Source organism: Bufo bufo, chromosome 7 (genome assembly GCF_905171765.1).
Source record: "Bufo bufo chromosome 7, aBufBuf1.1, whole genome shotgun sequence".
NCBI classification, from domain to species: domain Eukaryota; kingdom Metazoa; phylum Chordata; class Amphibia; order Anura; family Bufonidae; genus Bufo; species Bufo bufo.
In genome coordinates, this window is record NC_053395.1 from 112552871 (window position 1) to 112574825 (window position 21955).

Sequence of the window (21955 nt, forward strand, 5' to 3'; positions counted from 1 at the left end):
GGTTCAAATTAGCATTCGGACAGTTTTTTTGGAATGTTCCTCTTGTCACGGATACAAAGACATATTCAGAGCCAAAGACATACTGTGCGTATTATGATCATTTCACCTTTAGCAATGTCCTTTGCCGAAAGAGGCTTTTGACATGCATGCCAACCTTGACATTGAACATCCGTGGGCTGTGTGTGAAAGCAGTGTACGATATGGACTAACCTTACAATGGTGCGTGCAAGCCTTATCCTCTTGGAAAAATGTTTAAAACGTTGACAGCCCAAGACGAGTCTTTGTTCAGTTCTGGTGGCGAGGGTTGTAACTTCAGGACGAATCTCTGGATCCTTGTCAGGTTCTAGAGGACTGAAGATGTCATCCGTGGTCTCTTTTGTGTGATCCAGCAGGAATTGAGGACTTGTTAACCAGGAAGAATTTGCAAATACACTTGCAGACACTGGCCTAGTAGCATGATCTGCAGGATAAATTTTAGATGGGACATAATGCCATTGTTCTGGTTTAGATGATTTCCTGATTTCTATGTCTGACATAGACATAGAAATGTTTAGTCTTGTTGTATATGTAGCCTAGAACAACCTTACTGTCTGTGTAGAATTTGGTGTCATCTATCTCAATGTCTAGCTCGCGTAATATGAAATCTGCGATTTCTACAGCTAGCACAGTCCCACAAAGTTCAAGCCTAGGAATTGTGTGCTCAGGCTTAGGTGCTAACTTAGCTTTCCCAAACAGAAACCCTATGTGGGTTTGATTAGAAGAGTCTCTGACCTTGAGGTAGGCAACAGCCGCTATGGCCTCAGTAGATGCGTCTGAGAAGATGTGATGCTCTTTTCTCCGGCTCGTAGCAAGGAAAGCTGAGGTGTAGCAGCGTGGTATATGGATTCCATCTAAGGCGTGTAGAGATTGCTTCCAGAACTCCCACTTTGAAAGCTTGTCAGATGGCAGTGGAGCATCCCAATCTGTAATAGACTCTGAGAGCTGTCTAAGTAAGGCTTTACCTTGTATGGTGATGGGAACTACAAATCCCATTGGATCGTATAGGCTGTTTACAGAACACCACGCTTGGTAAATGGCTTGTCTGTAGAGCTGGCTTGAAAGCTGAAAGTGTAATTTAATAAGTCCCACCATAGGCCCGGACTTCTCTGTATAGGTCAATAGAGAAAAAGAATATCCCACGGCGCAAGAACCACCCAGTAGTTGGAATAGAATGAGGGTTCTTTTTTATTAAGCAAGCGGTACAACGCGTTTCGGGGATATACCCCTTCTTCAGGTACAAATGACTTGCAAGGATGCAAGTCATTTGTACCTGAAGAAAGGGTATATCCCCGAAACGCGTTGTACCGCTTGCTTAATAAAAAAGAACCCTCATTCTATTCCAACTAGTGGGTGGTTCTTGCGCCGTGGGATATTCTTTTTCTCTATTGAACTACTGGCTTTCTGAGGGATTCCAGGCATCCCTGAACAGAAGCACTCATCCCGGGCTGCATACCATCCGCCGTGAGGGGCTTATGCCAACCTGACATACATCTACATTAGAGTTGTGCCTAATTTAGCACAACTCTACCAGGTGAGCCTCCATTTTTTGGAGATACTACTTATTACCTATCTAAAACGTTATTACCCTATGGTGCGCCATTTTTTTGTTCTACAGCTGAACGAAGCCTGCTTTTATTCTCTGTATAGGTGGCATGTCCATTCCCAGATTTAAGTCCTTAAACCCTGTGGCATGATCGCCAGGTTTAAAGGCTTTCATAACAGCAACACTATTTGAGGCAATTTTGTGTAGTCTGAGGTTACCCTCAGAAAGCATACCTTGTGTCCTTTGGAGGAGGTCTATGGCTTCTTTATCTGTAGGTAAAGACTTAAGTCCATTGTCAACATAAAAGTCTCTCTCAACGAAGTGTCAAGCATTCGCGCCATACTCCTTTTCTCCATCAATGACAGTCCTTTGTAAACCATATGTTGCAACAGTGGATGAGGGACTATTTCCGAAAACATGTACTTTCATGGGGTATTCAATAATCTCATTGTCCATGTTGTTACGGTGCCACAGAAACCTTAGGAAGTTCCTATGGTCTTCGTGTACAATGAAGCAATGAAACATCTGTTCAATATCAGCAGTTATGGCAACCGGTTCTCTTCTAAATCTCATAAGTACACCTACAAGGTTGTTGGTTAGATTCGGGCCAGTGAGAAGAACATCATTTAGGTATACACCTTGATGCTTGCCACTGGAGTCAAATACTATTCTGATTTGTTTTGTCTTACGTGGATGATACACTCCGAAGAAAGGCAGATACCAGCACTCATCGTGTCTTTGAAGTGGTGGCGCTGGTTCAGCGTGATCATTGTCAAATATCCTTTTCATAAAGGCAATGAAATGGTCTTTCATTTCAGGCCTGTTCCTTAGTGTTTGTTGAAGTGAGTTGAATCTGGATAAAGCCTGTTCACGATTGGTTGGGAGTTTGGCCCTTGTAGCACGAAGAGGTAATGCTGCAACCCAGATGTTAGACTCATCCAGAAAGAATTCCTTATCCATTATTTTGATGAATTCTCTGTCTTCAACTGACAAGGCTATTTTGTTGTCCTCACTTGTAGTACAAAACACTCTGGTACCTAGGCTGTCATCCCAAAGGACAGGAGTAACATCAGGTACTTGGATGATGTCAAGAAGCTTCTCCTTTACTTCATAATGGTGAGGGCACAGTTTGAAGTGGGATGCACGTCCGTTTCCCAACACGTAAGTCTTGAAGGAGTGGATCTCAGATGACGTACACATCCTCTCAAAGCATACATCGCCCACTATTACCCAGCCTAGGTCATGTCTTTGTGTATAAGGGGCGTCGTCAGGCCCAACTCTGAGAATGTCCCTTCCTAACAGGACTAAAATTTCAGCATTCTTGTCCATTGCAGGAATCTCATCAACAAAGTGCCTTAAATGAGGATGTTGATACGCAGCTTCTGGAGTGGAAATCTCTTCCCTTTTGTCTGGTATCTGGTCGCACTCTACTAACGTTGGTAGGGGTATGCCCTCTCCCTCATTGATATGAGAGACCATGAACCCATCAACCTTTCTGCCGAAAGTCTCTACACGACCAGAACAGGTTCTGAGAGTATATGGTGTTGCGTGACCCTCTATGCCAAAGATCTCAAAGAATTTAGGCTTAACCAGGGATCTGTTGCTCTGTTAATCTATTATGGCATACATCCTAGCAGCTTTCTCAGGATGACTCTTTGGGTATATCTTGACTAGGCATATCTTGGCACAGCATTTGTGGTCCTTGCCTTCTCCACAGACTTCTGCACATGAAGAAAGGACATTATCTTTGGTTGGAGCATGACCTTGTTGCTCCCCACCATGATTTGAGACGGGAGTGGAGGTAGGAAGCTGTTGTGGGTTGTCTGGAAGTGGAGTAGAATGCATGACTGTAACATGTCTGTCGCTACCGCATTCTGTGCACTTGATGACAACTTTACAGTCTTTAGCAAAATGGCTATAAGAAGCACAGCACTTGTAGCATATGCCAAGTTTTCGGAGAATCTCCCTGCACTCCTGTAAAGTCTTTGCCCTAAGCCCACAACATTTCTTAAGAGGGTGAGGCTTCTTGTGAATAGGACACTGACGATTAGGGTCTTTATCTCTGTCCTCCACAACACCCTGATCAATAGGTGAGATTGCAAAGGGTAAGATGTCTGTCCTTTCAACAGATATTGCTCTATTTAAGTCTCTACGTTTAGCTGCTGTGTTATCATACCTTGATGATGGTGAAGATGAAGCAGGCAGGTTGGGTTCACTGAAGCTCAAGCTGGGATCGTTTCTCATCCAGGCTTGATCACTAATGAATCTGCAGAATGGAGGAAAGGATTCATTATAGTCTCTTTTGTATCTTGAGCCCTGTTGTGCCCATTTCTCTTGTAGGCCGTATGGCAGTTTAGAAACCACTTGGTTTACACCATGAGCGGTGTCCAGGAAGCTTATTAAAGGTAGACGTGGGTCAGTCTTTGCCAACTCTAGCTCCATGAGGAGGTCACTTAGATCTTGGAGCTTGCAATATTCTTTGTTCCCTATTTTTGGGAAGCTTTGCAGTCTCTTGAATAGAGCGCTTTCTATGGCTCTGTATTTGTGCAACAAATTTTACGTTTGCACGGTGTACCCGAGAACATTGTGTCTGATAAGGGTGTCCAGTTTGTGTCCAGATTTTGGAGAGCCTTCTGTCAGAGGTGCCGAAACTCATTATCCTTCTCGTCTGCCTATCATCCTGAGAGTAACGGGCAGATGGAGCGACTTAATCATTCTGTGGGACAATTTCTCAGGTCATATGTCTCTGGTGATCAACAGTTGTGGGTTAAATACCTTCCTTTGGCAGAATTTGTGATTAACAACCATGTTAATTTCTCCGCTGGTGTCTCCCCATTCTTTTGTAACTACGGTTTCCATCCTAGTTTTCATTCTGGGTCATCTGTCTCCTCGTCTAACCCTGAGGCGGACAAGGTTTCATCTGAACTGTGCACAGTTTGGGCCCGGGTTCAGTCGAACCTAGAGAAGGCTCAAAATAATCCAAAAAATCAAAGCTAATAAGAGACGTTCTAGGGGGATGGATTTTCAGGTTAGGGATCAGGTGTGGCTGTCCTCTAAGAATGTGCCTCTCAAGGTGGCCTCCAAAAAGCTTTCACCTTGTTTTATAGGTCCATACGAGATTACGGAGGTAATCAATCCAGTGTCGTTTAGATTAAGGTTACCTGATTCGTTCCACATCCATGATGTCTTCCATAAATCTCCGCTAAAAAGACATGTTACTCCTGTTTTTCCTTCACAGCCCGCTCCGCCGCCAGTACTGGTTAATAATTTAGGAATTTGTGATTTCAAAAATTTTGGATGTTAGGCGAGTCCGCAACTCTTTACAGTATCTGGTACACTGGAAAGGCTATGGACCGGAGGAAAGGTCCTTGGTACCAGCTAAGAATGTTCTCGCCACTAGGCTTGTCAAAAAATTTCATTTAGAACATCCTGAGAAGCTGTCGCCTGGGGCCTTGGGTCCGGGGGCCCCACGTGGAAGGGGGGTACTGGGACGATGCGCTCTGTGTGTGGTTCCAGGAGGCGGGGACGGCGGAGGCACGCTCGCGTCATCAGCGCACCTGGCATCGCCCGTTCCTGTGGGAACCACACTGGGGCTGAGTGCCGAGCTGATCACTCGGCGCTCGGCTGTATGGGCTGCATTGGAACTCAGGAGTCATGTGATGCTGGCCACGTCACATGACTCCACTAGTGCACTATTTAAACAGGCAATCTGCTGGCCACAGATTGCCTGTTATTGAGGTCCTTCCTGCATGTTACTCACCTGGTTTGTTTGTTCCTGCTTAGCTTCCGATTTACCGTCCGTCTCATCCTCTGGCCTTGACATGCTCTCCTGGTTTGACTTCAGCTTGTCCTGATGATTCTCTGCTTGCTCCTCCGGTACCTTTTCTGCTCTCTTGTTTTTGACGCGGCTTGTTTGACCTTTCTGTTTATGTGTTGTTTGTCTTCCCTGCACTATCCTAGCTAAGGGTTTGTCGACCAGTTGTCCCTTGTCACTAGGACTTGCGAGGCAAGTAGGCAGGGACAGGGGTGAGGGTGGAGTACAGTGGTCACTACCCCACCCCCTGTGTGTGTGACACATCCAGTGTACTTTTTCCGTAGACGGTGTCCTCTGCGACAGTGACATTAGCTGCGCTACATCTCCTTTGTAACGTGTGCACATCCAAAAAATATCAGTGACACCCAGTGTACTTTTTCCATAGACGGTGTCCGCTGCGCATAGTGACATTAGCTGCGCTACATCTCCTGTGTAATGTTTCCACAACCCAAATAACTGTGACATTCCCTGTAATATTATATTAGCCGCTGCTGACATCAGCTAAATAATCTGTGGTATTTCTCCTGTGTAACGTGTGCGCATCCCAAAAGTATCAGTGACATCCAGTGTACTTTTTCCGTAGACTGTGTCGGCTGCGGACAGAGACATTAGCTGCTCTACATCTCCTGTGTAACGTTTCCACATCCAAAATACCTGTAACATTCCCTGTAATTTTATATTAGCTGCTGCTGACATCAGCGACATTATCTGCGGTATTTCTCCTGTGTTACGTGTGCGCATCCCAAATAAATTTTTTTGCGCATACACTTACAAATCCTACGCTACTGTACGTGTGACATACTTTCAAGCATATATAACATTTAATATGAAGAAGCAATAAGGGACAGGGAAGTGGACGTAATACTGATGGTTCACGCATAGGCTGTGGCCCTGGGCGCGTTGAAACTGTGCCTGCTGCCAGAGCACAAGAAAAACAATCATCCACAATACCTAGCTTCATGTCCCAGTTTGCAGGGCGGCTCAGGACAACGCTCTCAAAGTCATACCAGTGCGACCAGGTGGTCGTTTGGATTGCAGCAAATAATGCTTCCAGTCGGTTAAGCATCACCCTGTCTTTCACCAAGTCCAGTCTCAGTAGCCAAGAGTCTGGTCAACACAATCCTAACTCTGATCCTCCTTCCTCCTACCATGGAGAGTCTTGCCAAACAAGTGATCCCACACTCGGATATTCCCGCTTGAAGAGGGACATGAGATCTTGTGCCCTGATTCCCAAACTCTTGAGCATCCACAGTCACAAAAAGATGACAGTGGGGAACGGCAATTAGTGTTTCACAAGGTGGATGATGATGATGAGACACAGTCACCAATAAGTCAACGGTAATTAGAGTCTCAAGAGGTTGATGATGAGGATGAGACACAGTTGACAATAACCGAGGTTGTTGTTAGGTCAACAAGTCAGGAGGATGAGCAGAGTGAGGAAATAGAAGAGGAGCTGGTGGACGATGAAGTCACTGACCCAACCTGGGAAGGTGGCAAGCTGAGCGAGGACAGCAGTACAGAGGGGGAGGGATCCACAGCACCAAAACAGGCTGAAAGAGGCAGTAGGGTGGCAAAGGGGAGAAGGTGGGCCACACCAAACAGTCCTGCAACTGTTTCCCGGAGCACACCCTTGCGGAAATCTCCCTTGCCAAGGGGTAGGTGTTCCTCAGTCTGGCGCTTTTTTGAGGAAACTGCGGGCGACAAAAGAATTGTAATTTGCAACCTATGCCATACAAAAATGAGCAGGGGCGTGAACACTAGCAACCTCACCACCACCAGCATGATCCGCTACATGGCATCAAAGCAACGTAATAGGTGGGCCGAACGCCTGGGTCCACAATCTGTGTCTGCGGGTCACACCACTGCCTCCTCTTCCCCTGTGTTACGTGCTGGCCACCACTGCCTCCTGCCCTGCACCTGGACCTTTGCAAGCACCTTTAGCGACCACATCCACTTCCCTGTCCACTCAACCTAGAACCAGACATGGTTGTGTCTGATAATGGCCGTAACTTGGTGGCGGTTTTGGAGCTCAGGAAGCTCACACACATCCCATGCCTATCCAACATCTTCAACTTAGTGGTTCAGCGGTTTCTCAAAACCTACCCCAATTTGTCTGAGCTACTGGTGAAGGTGCACCGCGAGTGTGCCCATTTCCGCAAGTCATCGACAGCTTCTGCTGGTCTGTCAACGCTGCAGCAGCACTTACAGTTACCAGCTCATCAACTGTTGTGCGACGTGAGCACGCGATGGAACTCCACGTTCCACATGTTCGCCAGGCTTTGTGAGCAGCAGTGGAATACCAGCTGCAACATGGTCGTTGCCTATCCAGTCAGCTTCTGCTCTTCACAAGCGAGGAGTGGGCATGGATGTCTGACCTCTGTGATGTTTTAAGAAACTTTGGGGAATCAACACAGATGGTGAGCGGCGATAACGCTATTGTCAGTGTCACCATCCCACTTCTGTGTCTACTCAAACGCTCGCTGCTCACAATTAACGCTTTGCATGTGGAAGAGGTGGAAATGGGGGAAGACATTACACAGACCACTCTCAGTTTGTCTTCTCAGCACAAATTGGATGAGGAAGTGGAGGAGGAGAAGGAGGAGCAGGAGACGGTTGCGTCCGCTACAGAGGGTAGTATCCATGGAAGTTTAATTTCATCTGTTCAGCGTGAATGGGCAGAAGAGGAGAAAGAGGATGAGGAGATTGAGAGTCATCCTCCTGATGACGACAGCGAAGTCTTGCCTGTTGTGTCTCTAGCACACATGACTGAGTATAAGTTAGGCTGCCTTTCCCGTGACCCACGCGTTTTACGCATTTTGGACAAAACCGATTACTGGTTGTTCACCCTTCTCGACCCCCGCTACAAAGAGAACTTCTCATCTCTCATTCTTGTGGTGGAGAGAACGAGCAAAATGGTGCAATACCAGAAGGTTCTTGTGGAAAAATTACTCCAAAAATTTCCAGCTGACAACGCTGGCAGCAGAGTACATAGTTCCTTGGGCAACCGAGGAGGGGAGATGAGGGGAACACACAGAAGTTCCAACAGAGGCAAGGCAATACTCTCCAAAGCCAGGGACAGTTTTATAACACCACGCCAGCACCTTCATCCTGATGTGCGGCCTAGTGTCACAAGGAGAGAAAAGTTTTGGAAGATGGTGAAGGAGTACGTAGCAGACCATGTCAGCGTCCTCAATGATCCCTCTGTGCCTTACAACTACTGGGTGTCCAAGCTGGACACGTGGCACAAACTGGTGCTCTACGCCTTGGAGGTGCTGGCCTGCCCTACTGCTAGCGTTTTGTCAGAGCGGATATTTAGTGCTGTGTCGGTGGGTAATAATTCAATTAAGAATTATTAATTATGGTCATAAAAATAATTAATCATAAAAAAATTAAATTTATAAAATTTGTCATAAATTCTTAAAATCATGACCTGGTGAATTGTAGACAACCTAATTGATACAATTCACATCTGAGTCCGACTATTTCCTCAGATAAATAAGCTCTTTTTGACGTGAGATGACGTTAATGATAAAATGTAGTTCTACATTATACAATAATACATAGGTATTATAAAAATATGCAGATTTATTGGTTACAAGGTTATAAACATATATAAGTAATAAACACAATGATACATGCAAATGAATATATATAGCGTTAATATAAAGCATTACAAGCTTAACAATACATGTGAGTGGAAATAACTCGTCACATTATAACAAAGCTATTATTAGGTTAGGATATCAAAATATGAACATAAGTTATATACATTACTTCTGTTCAGAGAAAACCTCATGATATCAGGATGGGCATGTCTAATCCTAGACATCAATATAGAATGCTGAATACATTCCACCCCCCTCTAACCAACTACACATCACATGACTTCAAGATGGGCAAATCCATTCAAGGATATAACTTAGAAGAGATAACTGTATCCTTTCGCCCAATCCTGGACTATTTTCACATATATAAGTTTTTGGTAAGACTATTAAGACAAATAACAGGGATCTAGGATCTTAAATGGGAAGGATTTGAAACAAATCTTCCTTGTGGGAATCCATCACTTAGCTTGGCGAAGAATGTTCTATCAATATATATATATAAGCAATTATTTAATGTTTTGCTAGATTATGAGTCTAGATTCTTCTGCAGGTAGAATGAAGCGTCACAATATCCTAAGACTACATCTCAATATGGAGATGATCAATTAATTTAATCATTTATTTATTCGCCAATCTAGATGGTATAATTTCACCCACACTATCAAATTAGTCTTAAAAAATGAAATATCATTTTCTGTGTCTCTTACCAAGTCCTAGTAGGAATCTCACTTCTGCTCCTAGGAAAGCTGGGTGGTCCATCATAGCACATCTCACCATGGCTTTCATCTTGATAGACCTCAACTTCTCCTCTCCTTCCTTCTTTCTCCTTCCTTCTCACTTTCTCTTACTTTCTCTTACTTTCTCTCTATGGCTTATGATCCCAAACTTATCAGTTAGACACACCTTCCTAGTTTGGGAACTTTCCAATCATTGTCGGATGGGCGTGACCATTGATAAAATGTGACATCATAACCCTACCCAGAATGCATTTTTGCTACTGTTGTAATGTCACCTACTGACACATAGGTGGCACTGCTGTATAAGCTATTTGCATCATAGTATAAAGGGTTAACTTATATAAGTCCGAATATACATTTTGACCTTAGAAGCTTTAATTCAAAGCCATAGGGATTAATTCTGACACTTGTAGCAATTAGAGACAGACCTCTAGGCGTCTCACTTAGTGTTTCTCACACTGTTTATTTGTGGATCGTAAATTCCCTTGTTTTCTCACAAAGATATCAGTACCTCCTCTGTCATACCAAAGATGTGATTAATTGTTACAAAACACACATCTTCACAGACACTCTTCTAATGAGAAATATATACAATATACTGGATACATGTTGTCTTCGTAACATATAACAATATAATATAAACAAATATATATATGTCCTACTGATTGTCTTATGCTAAGGACTAACTAAGGCTCATTAAATGAATACATACATATTATATATTTTGCTTCATTAATAAATGCCTAATTGTATAGGTAATTATCACCAGCTGCACAGAGCTTATCTTTACCTCCCGTCATAAATTTAAAAGTAGACAAGGAGAGGCCTCTTCTCAGACTGGTACATTCATGAGAAAAATAACACTGAAGTAGAAACCTTTGTGTGACCTTAATTTGGCCTACTCAAGACATACAAAATTGTAACTATAGTCGAGCATGGCTCTTAAAGGCAATGAACATCCATTTTGACAATAATGAATTAGATATGAATGCATTTACCTATGAAAAGGCACAACAGCTGCTGGGGGCGTAATAACTGATAAGCGCATCCACCTGTCAACTAAAAATGCTGACAGGTTGACTCTTATAAAAATTAACAAGGCCTGGATTGCCCCTGACTTCTCTACTCCACCAGAGGAAAGCGACTGAACATAAAGGCACTTTAAAGGAGTTTTTATAATGTACTAAATACACTGTATTCCCATGCACCCCTTCCAACACCAAAAAGGGTATATGGTTCAATCTTCCTTTTCTCATCCTCCTCCTCCCCTTCCATCATATCAACATGCTTATTAATCTGCCCTCGCTTCTAATGTTGTAGAGGGTCAGCTCACCTGCAGGCCCTCGCATATAATGTTTTAGAGGGTCAGCCCCCCTAGCAGGCCCTCACCTACAATCTTTTAGAGGGTCAGCTCACCTGCAGGCCCTCGCATGTCATGTTTTAGAGGGTCAGCTCACCAGCAGGCCCTCAACCATAATGTTTTACAGGGTCAGCTCACCAGCAAGCCCTCACCTACAATCTTTTAGAGGGTCAGCTCACCTGCAGGCCCTCGCATATAATGTTTTACAGGGTCAGCTCACCAGAAGGCCCTCACTACAATCTTTTAGAGGGTCAGCTCACCAGCAGGCACTTAATCATAATGTTTTATAGAGTCAGCTCACTAGCAGGCCCTCGCCCATAATTTGTTCAATGGTCAGCTCAGCAGCAGGCACTCGCCCATAATTTATTCGATGCTCAGATCAGCAGCAGGCACTCGCCCCTAATGTTTTAGAGAGTCAGCTCTGCAGCAGACCCTCACCCCTAATGTTTTAGATGGTCAGCTCAGCAGCAGGCCCTCGCCCGTAATGTTTTAGAGGGTCCCCAGCAGGCCCTTGCTCCTAATGTTTTTGAGGGTCACCAGCAGGTCATCAATCATAATTTTTCAAGGGTGTATGATGCCCTCCTTTATGTGTAATAAAGGTTGTATTGTAGTGCCGGTTCCTTGTAATTTTTGGCAGCCCTTTCACTTAGTGCATAGGCTTTATGAATGTAGGCGTCCCACTACCTGAACAATTGTACCACAATATGAATGAGGCCCTCCTTTATGTGATATACAGGCTGTATTGGTGTGCCTCTTCCTTGTAATTTTTGGCAGCACTTGTACTTTATATTCCAGTAAATATTGTGGGGGGTAAGCTCTTTTTCAGGGATTGCAACCACACACTTCTTCACGGACACCAGAATTTAGGGGCCAAACTGTGCTTTATTGTGGCAAAAGCACAAACATAAACAGTACAAAATAAAAGCCTGCCCATCTGGGCACTAACTAAAACATAAGATGTGTCTCTCTGACTCACCTACAGTATACATCACAGTTCACACAATATTTCAGGTGCGGCTTTCTCAGCCCAATAGTCCATCAATCCCCAGGCTGCAGCACGGTCAGAATATCTCCCAGCCTCCTGGTCTCTCAGCCTTGCCCAGCTGAGACCACACTCACATAGCCTCAACCGGCCTCTGTTTGCACACTCCCCTCTTACTGACACCCTGGGAGGTGCTTTATGCCTGTCCCAGGGAGCCAGTAGTGGGATGAGGAACCCACTGGCAGTAAGCAGCTGACAGCCTAGAAACGCGGTACAAGTTTAGGGATAATCCAAGAGGGGTAGTCAATGTCCAATCTGGGTCGAGGCAGGCAGCGAAGGTTCAAAGGCGGAAGACCGTCCAAGGGTCAGTAACCGGGAAGGATACAAAGGAACAACAGGCAAATAGGAGGATCCGCAGGGAGGCTAGGTGTTCACCATAAGGTGGAATAACTCAGCAATGAGCCAGTGCTCAGGCCAGGTCTTTATAGCCAGGGAAGGTAGGACCACCCCCTGGTCCCCAAGGCAACCAGGAGGCCTCCCTCCCCGGGAACCAATGGCAGGCGAGGAAAATGGAAGGTGTGTACTGGGAACCTCCCCCAGCAAGGCTCACACCTGACAGCCGGATAATGCAGGAACGCTATGCTCCCGGGGATGCGCGCGCAGCCTGAATACTGCGCATGCGCACACGCCGCGTGACTCGCACACCCGCACCTCTGGCACCAGGTGTTCTATCGAGCTGAAGGGGAACCCGTGCCCTGCGCCGTGCCCGCGGTCCCCGAGTAGGGGTAACACCCCCTACTTCCTGACAGAGCCCCCCACCAAGGAGCGGCCTCCGGACGCGACCCTGGGAAGGCCTCTCGGGGTGAGCCCGATAGAAGGCCCGCACCTTGGCGGCCGCATGGACATTCCCCGAGGGCTCCCAGGAACGCTCCTCGGGACCGTACCCCTTCCAGTGGACGAGATACTCCAGGATCTCCTGGACTTCGTACTCATCATCGTTATTCACCTGGATGGGAGGTGGTGGAGCAGGCGCCCGGCCCGGGAACGGGTTGGCATGGTGTGGTTTCAACAAGGACACGTGGAATACCGGGTGGATTCCCAGGAAAGTAGGCAACCGGAGCTTGCCTGCAACGTTGTTGACCATACTCACAATCTCGAAGGGACCAAATTAACGGGGTGCCAGTTTTCGGGAGGGACAGGACAGCTTGAGGTGCTGTGTGGAAAGCCACACCTTGTCCCCGTCTTTGTATCTGGGGAACTCTGTGCGTCTACGGTCTGCCTGCGTCTTGTGCCGCTGCTGAGCGGCCTGGAGTTGTTGCATTAGGGTCCGCCTCAGTTCTCGTAGGAGCTGGAGCCGTTGAGCCACTTCAGGCACTGGGACATCAAGGGGGAGATCCGGGAGAGTTGAGGGATGATAGCCGTAGTTGGCATAGAATGGTGAGAGCCCGGTGGAGGAATGAAGCTGATTGTTGAAGGTAAATTCCGCAAAGGGGAGATGGCTCACCCAGTCGTCTTGCAGATGGGATGTGTAACAGCGAAGGAACTGCTCGAGGGTTTGGTTGGTCCTTTCGGTCTGCCCATTGGACTGGGGATGATAGGCAGAAGACAGGCTGCGAGTGATATGAAGGCTACGGCAAAACTGGGTCCAAAAGCGGGAGGTGAATTGCGAGCCCCCAGACTCGCGCACCCACACCTCGGGCACCAGGTGTTCTACCGAGCTGAAGGGGAACCCGTGCCCTGCGCTGTGCCCGCGGTCCCCGAGTAGGGGTAACACCCCCTGCTTCCTGACAATGCCCGCCTGAGTACCCCCAGCTGGTCTCACCTGTGGTGGAATAGGGGTGTGGGCCGCACTATCCACCCCTTTCTTGCCTCTAACCTGTGTGAGATCTGTCACTGTCTCACAATATACAGGAAAATGTTTCCTAACAATTTTTCCTCCGTCTAAAATAGATTTTATCTTTGATTTTGTGCATATTATTGTAAGTCTGTAAAAGTGGTGTACTACTCGGACAACATTGTTCCCAGCAGCAACCTGGGAGTCCAAGATGCATCCAAGCATCCTCTCCATGCTGTTCCCGAACCATTTTGGTGGTGTTTCCATCAATTTCTGACCTTTTCTTATGAACTAGACACCCTCCCCTCTTCAGAGCAAGGGGTGCCTGGTTAAATGCTCTGGTTCTCCCATTGACTTCCATTGTGCCGAGCACCCGACCATCCCGAGGTGTTCGACCCGAACACCCGAGCACTTTGGTGCTCGATCAACACTAGTTCTGACCCATAAATCACATAACAGAAATGTGAATGGAACAGTTAATCTGGCTATCTGGCTGGTTTGATAACGTTGGTGGCTCTTTTAGATCTCCTGGATTGTGTGTCGATCACAGGATCAGAGAGAGCATTATTGCTGACCTCGGCACTGGAACCACAAAGATCAGGAACACTAGACATAGGTAATGACATTTTTGGTACCATCCACCATTCTAGAATTGAAAACCAGATATAGAGTGTCTCACTGGTTTTAATTTAATTTCCGGTAATACATTTTCAGTTGGTACATTTTCTTGAGACGTAGGGGTTTCTTCCCCAAGTTCCTTGGATAAACACAGCTTCATTTGATTACGGTGAACAATTTTTAGGTCCTTATCACACTGTTTATTTATCTGATAGGTTTCAGCAGTTGGTATGGCTTTGATCTTGTAGGGCATAGATTCCTATCTATTTTCCAGTTTGTTTGACCTGTGTTGTTTTAGTAACCATACGTGATCTCTTACACAAAGTGGTTTAGCCTCAGCTTTGGCATTATAGTCATCCATTTGTTTTTGTTGAGCCTCCTGGGTTGTTTCATTGGTTATTTGTTGGATCAGTTTGAGGTGCCTCAGTTGCTCTTTTGAACAGTCAGTTTGTGGTAACGGGTTGTTATCATGGTCATTTAGCACACTTAGCAATATGTCGGCCCGCAAGCAACTTTTATGTCCAGACATCAATGTATAGGGTTCTTGTTTAGTTGAACAGTGTGGTGTATGGTTATATAGCAAAGTCAGTTTAGATACCCGTGTCAGCCATTTTGCTTTCGCACACTCTGGCAATTTACATAATAGATTTATTATGTATTGGTTTATTTTTTCACATAAACCATTGCATTTTGGATGATGGGCAGTCGTACGTTTTTTTTTTTTATATTGTACAATGTGCACATTTCTTGGAATAATTGTGACTCAAATGCTGAGCCTTGGTCAGTCAGAATCTTTTCTGGTGGTCTGTGGACCTTAATAAACCTCTTTTCAAACACATCCACAGTGGTTTGCGCTGATAAGTCTCTTACTGGTATCACCATGGCATACTTGCTATAATGGTCAATGATTGTTAGAGTGTACACATACCCATCTCGGCTGGGTCTTAATTTAGCATGGTCCAAGGCAACAAGCTCAAATGGCTATGACTCTCAATTGGGTGCAGTGGTGCTTTTTGTCTGGGCTGGTCATCCCTATTGATGGCACAGATAGAACACTCACGACACAATTTTTCTATGTCATCTCTCATTCCAACCCAAAAAAATCTCTGTCTGATTAGTGACTCTGTTTTCTGGCACCCAAAATGTCCTGATTGATTGTGGTATGCATCCAGATTCAGATGGGCATCCTGTCTGGGTACCACAATCTGTTTAATACAGTCATGTGTCAGAGAATCAATAATGCGACATTTGAGCTGACCCTTCTCATCAAAGAGGTGTTTCCTCTGTCTCAACAGTTTGAGTACCTCAGGGTCGGCTGTTTCTCTCTGATGTGGTTTAAGGGTCTTACCAGATTGTAGCACAGTCCATAGTTCCTGTAGTACTTTCACATTGTAATTGGGTCCAATCCATTATGGCTGCTTGTGGATGGATGGGATTTTGTTGACTGGCCTCTCTGGCAGTGATAGTATCCTGCTTGAGCCCCAAGACAAAAAAGGCTGGAATTTCAACGTCTTCCCAATAGTCATCAGGCAGGTTGGCTGGTGCACCTATTGAAAATCTCGACAGTGCATCTGCATTAATATTACATTTGCCAGAATGGTATTTGATGGTAAATTTGAAAATTAGCTAATCTAGAGACCCAGCGCTGTTCTATGGCACCTATATGTGCAGTGGAAAGATGAACTATCAGGTTGTTGTCTGTATAGGCCACAAATTCAGTAGCAGTCAAATATTCCCTACATTTTTCTGTAACCGCCCAGACCAAAGCGAGCAATTCTAGTTTAAAAGAGCTATAATTAGAGTCACTCCTCTCAGTAGGCCTAAGTGATCGACTGGCATATGCAATGACTCGTTCATGTGTGTCCTGCACTCAGTGGCGTAGCGTGGGGGGGGGGGGGGCGTGGGGGCCATTGCCCAGGGCTCAAAATTGCAAGGGCACCAGGCAGAAAGCACTTCAATGATGGCCACGGGAGTCTATGGCTCCCATCCCCTCCGTTCTTCCTCATAAGCTTCAGGCTAGTGGCCCGAAGCCTGTGAGGCAGTAGAGCAACCGTAGTGACTAGAATGAAGTTGCTCCTAGGAGGTATGATGTCGGGGGAAGAGGCGGAGTCTCATTATCAATGGGGCGGGGACTCAATATTTGCAGGAGATTCTACAGAGCACATTGTTGGAGAGAGGAGCAGAGGCTGCAGGTCAGTGTGTGGAGGAGAATATTGACTGGTATGTTTACTTGGTGGGCTTTTTGCAGGGGCTGAATGGAGGAGGAATAATCCTTGTACTGGAGACTGTAAGTTAGAGGGATCTAAAGAGAGGGTAGTGGGGGTGGTATTATTTACATGGGACTGTGTGCTGGAGGGTCTGAAGGCAGGGGGTGATATTATTTTACATGGGACTATGCTGCAGGGGCTGAAGGCAGGAAGAGTGGTGAATTTTACATGGGACTTTGCAAGAAGGGCTGGAAGGCAGGGGGAGTGATGTATCTTATGGGACTGTATGCTGGAGGGGCTTAAGGCCAGCGGCGAAGAGATGGAGGGTGATATTATTTACATGGGCTGTATGCTCGAGGGGCTGAAGGCAGGGGGAGTTTTGTATTTTACATGGGACTGTATGTTGGAGGGGCTGAAGCTGGGGAGTAATGTATTTTACATGGGACTGTATGCTGGAGGGGCTGAAGGCGGGGGGGGGGGGGTTGTATCTTACATGTGACTGTATGCTGGAGGAGCTGAAGGCATGGGGAGTGATGTATTTTACATGGGATTGTAATTAGAATGTTAATATCACTAATAATAATAATACAGAGGGGGAAATCATAATACAGAGGGGCCAGTATATATTATAATGATACAGAGGGCATTGTAGTTATGGGCACTATGGGGGGAGGGGAGGTCTGTTATCTGAGGATGATAGTAAAGTAAGAAATAAAATAAAAAATCTGTGAAACTCTACAGAGACGAAACGTAGCTGAAAGAAGTTATCATGGCGGTTCTATCTCCGAATGAAGACGTTGAGGAAAATCTACATGGGCCTCACACCCATCTTCTACATTATCTGTACTCAGAGAGTTATCACTGTGTTATCTGTGGTGTTACATAGGACTGTAGGTGACATCTACTGCATTATTTGTAAAAAGGGTATACAGTCTGAAGGATGCATCGGTATACAGTCTGAAGGGTTTAGTATAGTCTGGGTAAGCAAGAATAGGGGCTTTGGTAAGTTTCCATTTCAGATCATTAAAAGCTTTTTCCTGAGCATCAATCCATACAATAGTCGTCTTATTGTAACCTTTTTTTTTATTAGGCTGGCCTTTTAACAAGTCCAGCAAAGAAGCTGCAATCTTAGTAAAATCTTGAATAAATCGCTTGTAATATCCGGCAACGCTTAGAAATTTCTTCATCTCATAGATATTGGTAGGTTCGGGCCAAATTTTAACTGCAGCGATTTTATTGGGGTCAGGGAGGACTCCTTGAGCACTGACCACATGCTCTAGGTAGTGCACCTCAGACTGCAATAAGTGGCACTTGAATGTTTTTACTTTGAGGTCATGTTTTGTAAATATAGCAACAGGTGTTGTAAATTGTATTCGTAGGATTTAGAGTATATAATAATATCATCCAGATACAATAGCACAGTCTCAAAGTTTTTGTGACCTAAGCAATACTCCATGAGATGCTGGAAAGTGGTTGGTGCATTACACAGGCCGAATGGCATATAATTAAACTTAGAAAGTCCCATATGTGTGATGAAAGCTGTCTTTTCCCGTTTTTTTGGGTGACACGGGGACCTGCCATTACCCAATAGTTAAATCTAAATTAGAGAAGAATGCTGCAGAGCCTAAGGCTGATAGGGACTCTTCTATTCTAGGCAAAGGGTACGCGTCTTTATGGGTGATTGTAACGGATCTCCTGGCACCCGAATGGGTACCTCCGTTGATGGATGGCCCTAGTGCTTCCCGAGGGGTCCAAGCACTCCGCTCAACTCTGTAAGCACTGCTGACCCCACGAACCGCCGTAGCTTGGTTGGGATCTCGTTGTCTTCTACCCACCCTGGACCTACGACAAGGTTTCCAGGTTCCAGAGGGTGACCCTCTCTTCTTTCAGAGAGCAATGCAGGAACAAGCTCTTACAAGAGCTAGGGATTATACTCTGGAGAGTATAATGATTATAGCAATCCCCAGAGTGTAGTTCTCCAATCCCCCAAACATGAGCCCAGACTTCATGAAGGGTAGAACAGGACACTTTAATGAAGCTACATGCCAGCCTTTTATGCAGGTTTTCCAGCAAGTGACACTCCCCATAGGGACCTTGTGGAAGACTGAGACAGTTTTTACATAAACTAATCACATGCAGTTACAGGCAGAAAACACACATATGTGATACAATTAATCAACACAATGGGATAACGTAATCACTCACAGGCAGACAACAACCACCTGTGATACAATGATACTATCTATTTTTCCCTTTTTAGAATAATGAGCCAGGGTGGGGGGGGGTCTCCATAGTTCTGGGTCCATAGTCCATAGGAAGGATGCTAGCCCTCAGGCCTCTCCAGCAGCCCCAGTGACTGTTCAGTCTGTCACATTTCTCCCCTCCCAACAGTAGACTAACCAGGTACCAGACCCCCAATAGAGATGTCCCGAACTATTCGCCGGCGAACATAGCTTGTTCGCGTTCGCCGCGGCGGGCGAACATATGCGATGTTCGGTCCGCCCCCTATACATCATCATTGAGCAAACTTTGACCCTGTACCTCACAGTCAGCAGACACATTCCAGCCAATCAGCCTACCCTCCCTCCCAGACTCCCTATCAAAAAGCAAGGACAGCATCCATCTTAGATTCATTCTGAAGCTGCAGTGTCACAAATTTGACTAAGTTGTAATCGCAATGCGATTAATACAGGATATATTAATCGCATTGCGAATTCAACTTAGAGCTGGGTTCCTAATGGTTGTATTGCTATAATATAACGAAGATTGAGAATATAGTGCTATATTCGTTATATTCGTCAATTCTAGCAATACAACCATTAGGCTGAGTTCACACGGGCGAGTATTCCGTGCGGGTGCAATGCGGGAGGGGAACGCATTGCACCCGCACTGAATCTGGACCCATTCATTTCTATGGGGCTGTGCACATGAGCTGTGATTTTCACGCCTCACTGCGTTGCGTGAAAATAGCAGCATGCTCTATATTGTGCGTTTTCCACGCAAAGCAGGCCCCATAGAAGTGAATGGGGCTGCGTGAAAATCGCAAGCATCCGCAAGCAAGTGCGGATGCGGTGCGATTTTCACGCACGGTTGCTAGGAGACGATCGGGATGGAGACCCGATCATTATTATTTTCCCTTATAACATGGTTATAAGGGAAAATAATAGCATTCTGAATACAGAATGCATAGTACAATAGCGCTGGAGGGGTTAAAAAAATAAATAAAAATTTAACTCACCTTTATTCACTTGCTCACGCAGCCCGGCATCTCTTCTGTCTTCATCTTAGCTGTGTGCAGGAAAAGGACCTGTGGTGACGTCACTCCGGTCATCACATGATCCATCACCATGGTAAAAGATCATGTGACAGACCATGTGATGACCGGAGTGACGTCACCACAGGTCCTTTTCCTGCACACAGCTAAGATGGGAATATTCATTCCCAATACAACTGGGGGAAAAGCCTCATTATGCATGTGCACAACTATTAACCCTTGCCGCTATAATTCAGTATTACCAATTTGCACAGTGGGCTCCCAGTATCCCTGGGATGCTATGGGCTGGCCATTTCTGGTGATTACATTTATCTTACTCTGAGTAGGATGGATAGGATGGTCTAGCTCACAATGCTGCTGATAGCATGGCAGTTGCATAGCTGTCACTTGTGACCCAGTGTCCACTAAACTAAAGCAAGGCAGGACACAACATTAATTCTAACAGTAATTGTAGGACATTTACCAATATATGCAGAAAAGTTTGGACCCAGGCAGTCTCCCCCCGAGGGTTGGTCCATTGCCCCAGGAGACAATAGTTTAACTTCTTGCATTTCTGCTTCACATGACCAACCTTTTGACATTTACGACATATTGGTTGGCCACTGGCATTAAACTGTTCAGTGGGTAATCGACCATAATTCCTAGGATTACCATTAGAAACATATCTCGGTCTACCTTTAGGGTACCAAGGACCTCTATCAGGCTGACAGCTTTGTTTCATGCCCTGTACCTCTTTTTGTAACACCTCAACATTTTTTGCAAGCTGTAACACCAACTCCTTCAAGTTAACTTCGGTATTTTCATTTCTTAATATTAGACTCTACTGGTGTGCTCCTTTGTTCAGACATAATGGTACAATTATAACCTGGGTCTGAATCAGAACCCAGCACCTTTATTGAAAGCTCAAGGAATGGCATATCATGATGTTGTAATGCAAGAACTCTCAGCTGGGTTTTTATAGCATCTAGTCTGGCAGCCTCTACAAACTGGTCTTTCAGAGTCCGGACTGGGTTAAGTACCTCATGTGGACCCATGTGCTGGATGGTACGCAGAGCTTACTGGAGACTTCGAGCAAAATCTTGCAGGTTTTCACCCATCCTTTGTTTGCGGCTAAAGAAATGCATTTTTAACTCTGATAATGTGCGCCTGTCAAATATGCTGGCAAGGCTGTCTAAAATTTGGTCAGCAGTACGCTTTTCAGTACTAGGCCATGACTTAACCTCCCTTAGGGCTGCTCCCTCCAATTGACCAATCAATATAGGGACTTTCTGGTCATCATTAAGGGAAATTATGTTGTACATGGCGCTCATCTGATCCCTAAAATCTTTGAAGCCTGTAGACTCTCCTCCATATTTGGGTAACCATGGTGAACCAAAAAAATATGTTACTGAAAAGGGTATTGTTGGAGAAGGGCTAGAAACCTCCTGACGAAGCCTTTCTCGGCAAAACGCGCGTCGAGGTGCAGCTCTGGTCATACACCCTGTGTTCCCGCATATCATGGGTAATTTATGTCTTACTTTATACATGTCTAGTATGTTATTGTTATGTCATTGCTTACACATACCACTCTTGTTTCACCCGTATTCAGTGAAGTGATTTGGCTGTCTGTATTCACGTGATGGCCACTAATGTTACCAGTGGTGGGCAAGTCTGTTATGTGTGACCTTCTTGATCTTTTACATGTGTGCAATACATATGTTTATACAGTCAGGTCCATAAATATTGGGACATGGACACAATTCTAACATTTTTGGCTCTATACACCACCACAATGGATTTGAAATTAAACGAACAAGACGTGCTTTAACTGCAGACTGTCAGCTTTAATTTAAGGGTATTTACATCCAAATCAGGGGAACGGTGCAGGAATTACAACAGTTTACATATGTGCCTCCCACTTGTTAAGGGACCAAAAGTAATGGGACAATTGGCTTCTCAGCTG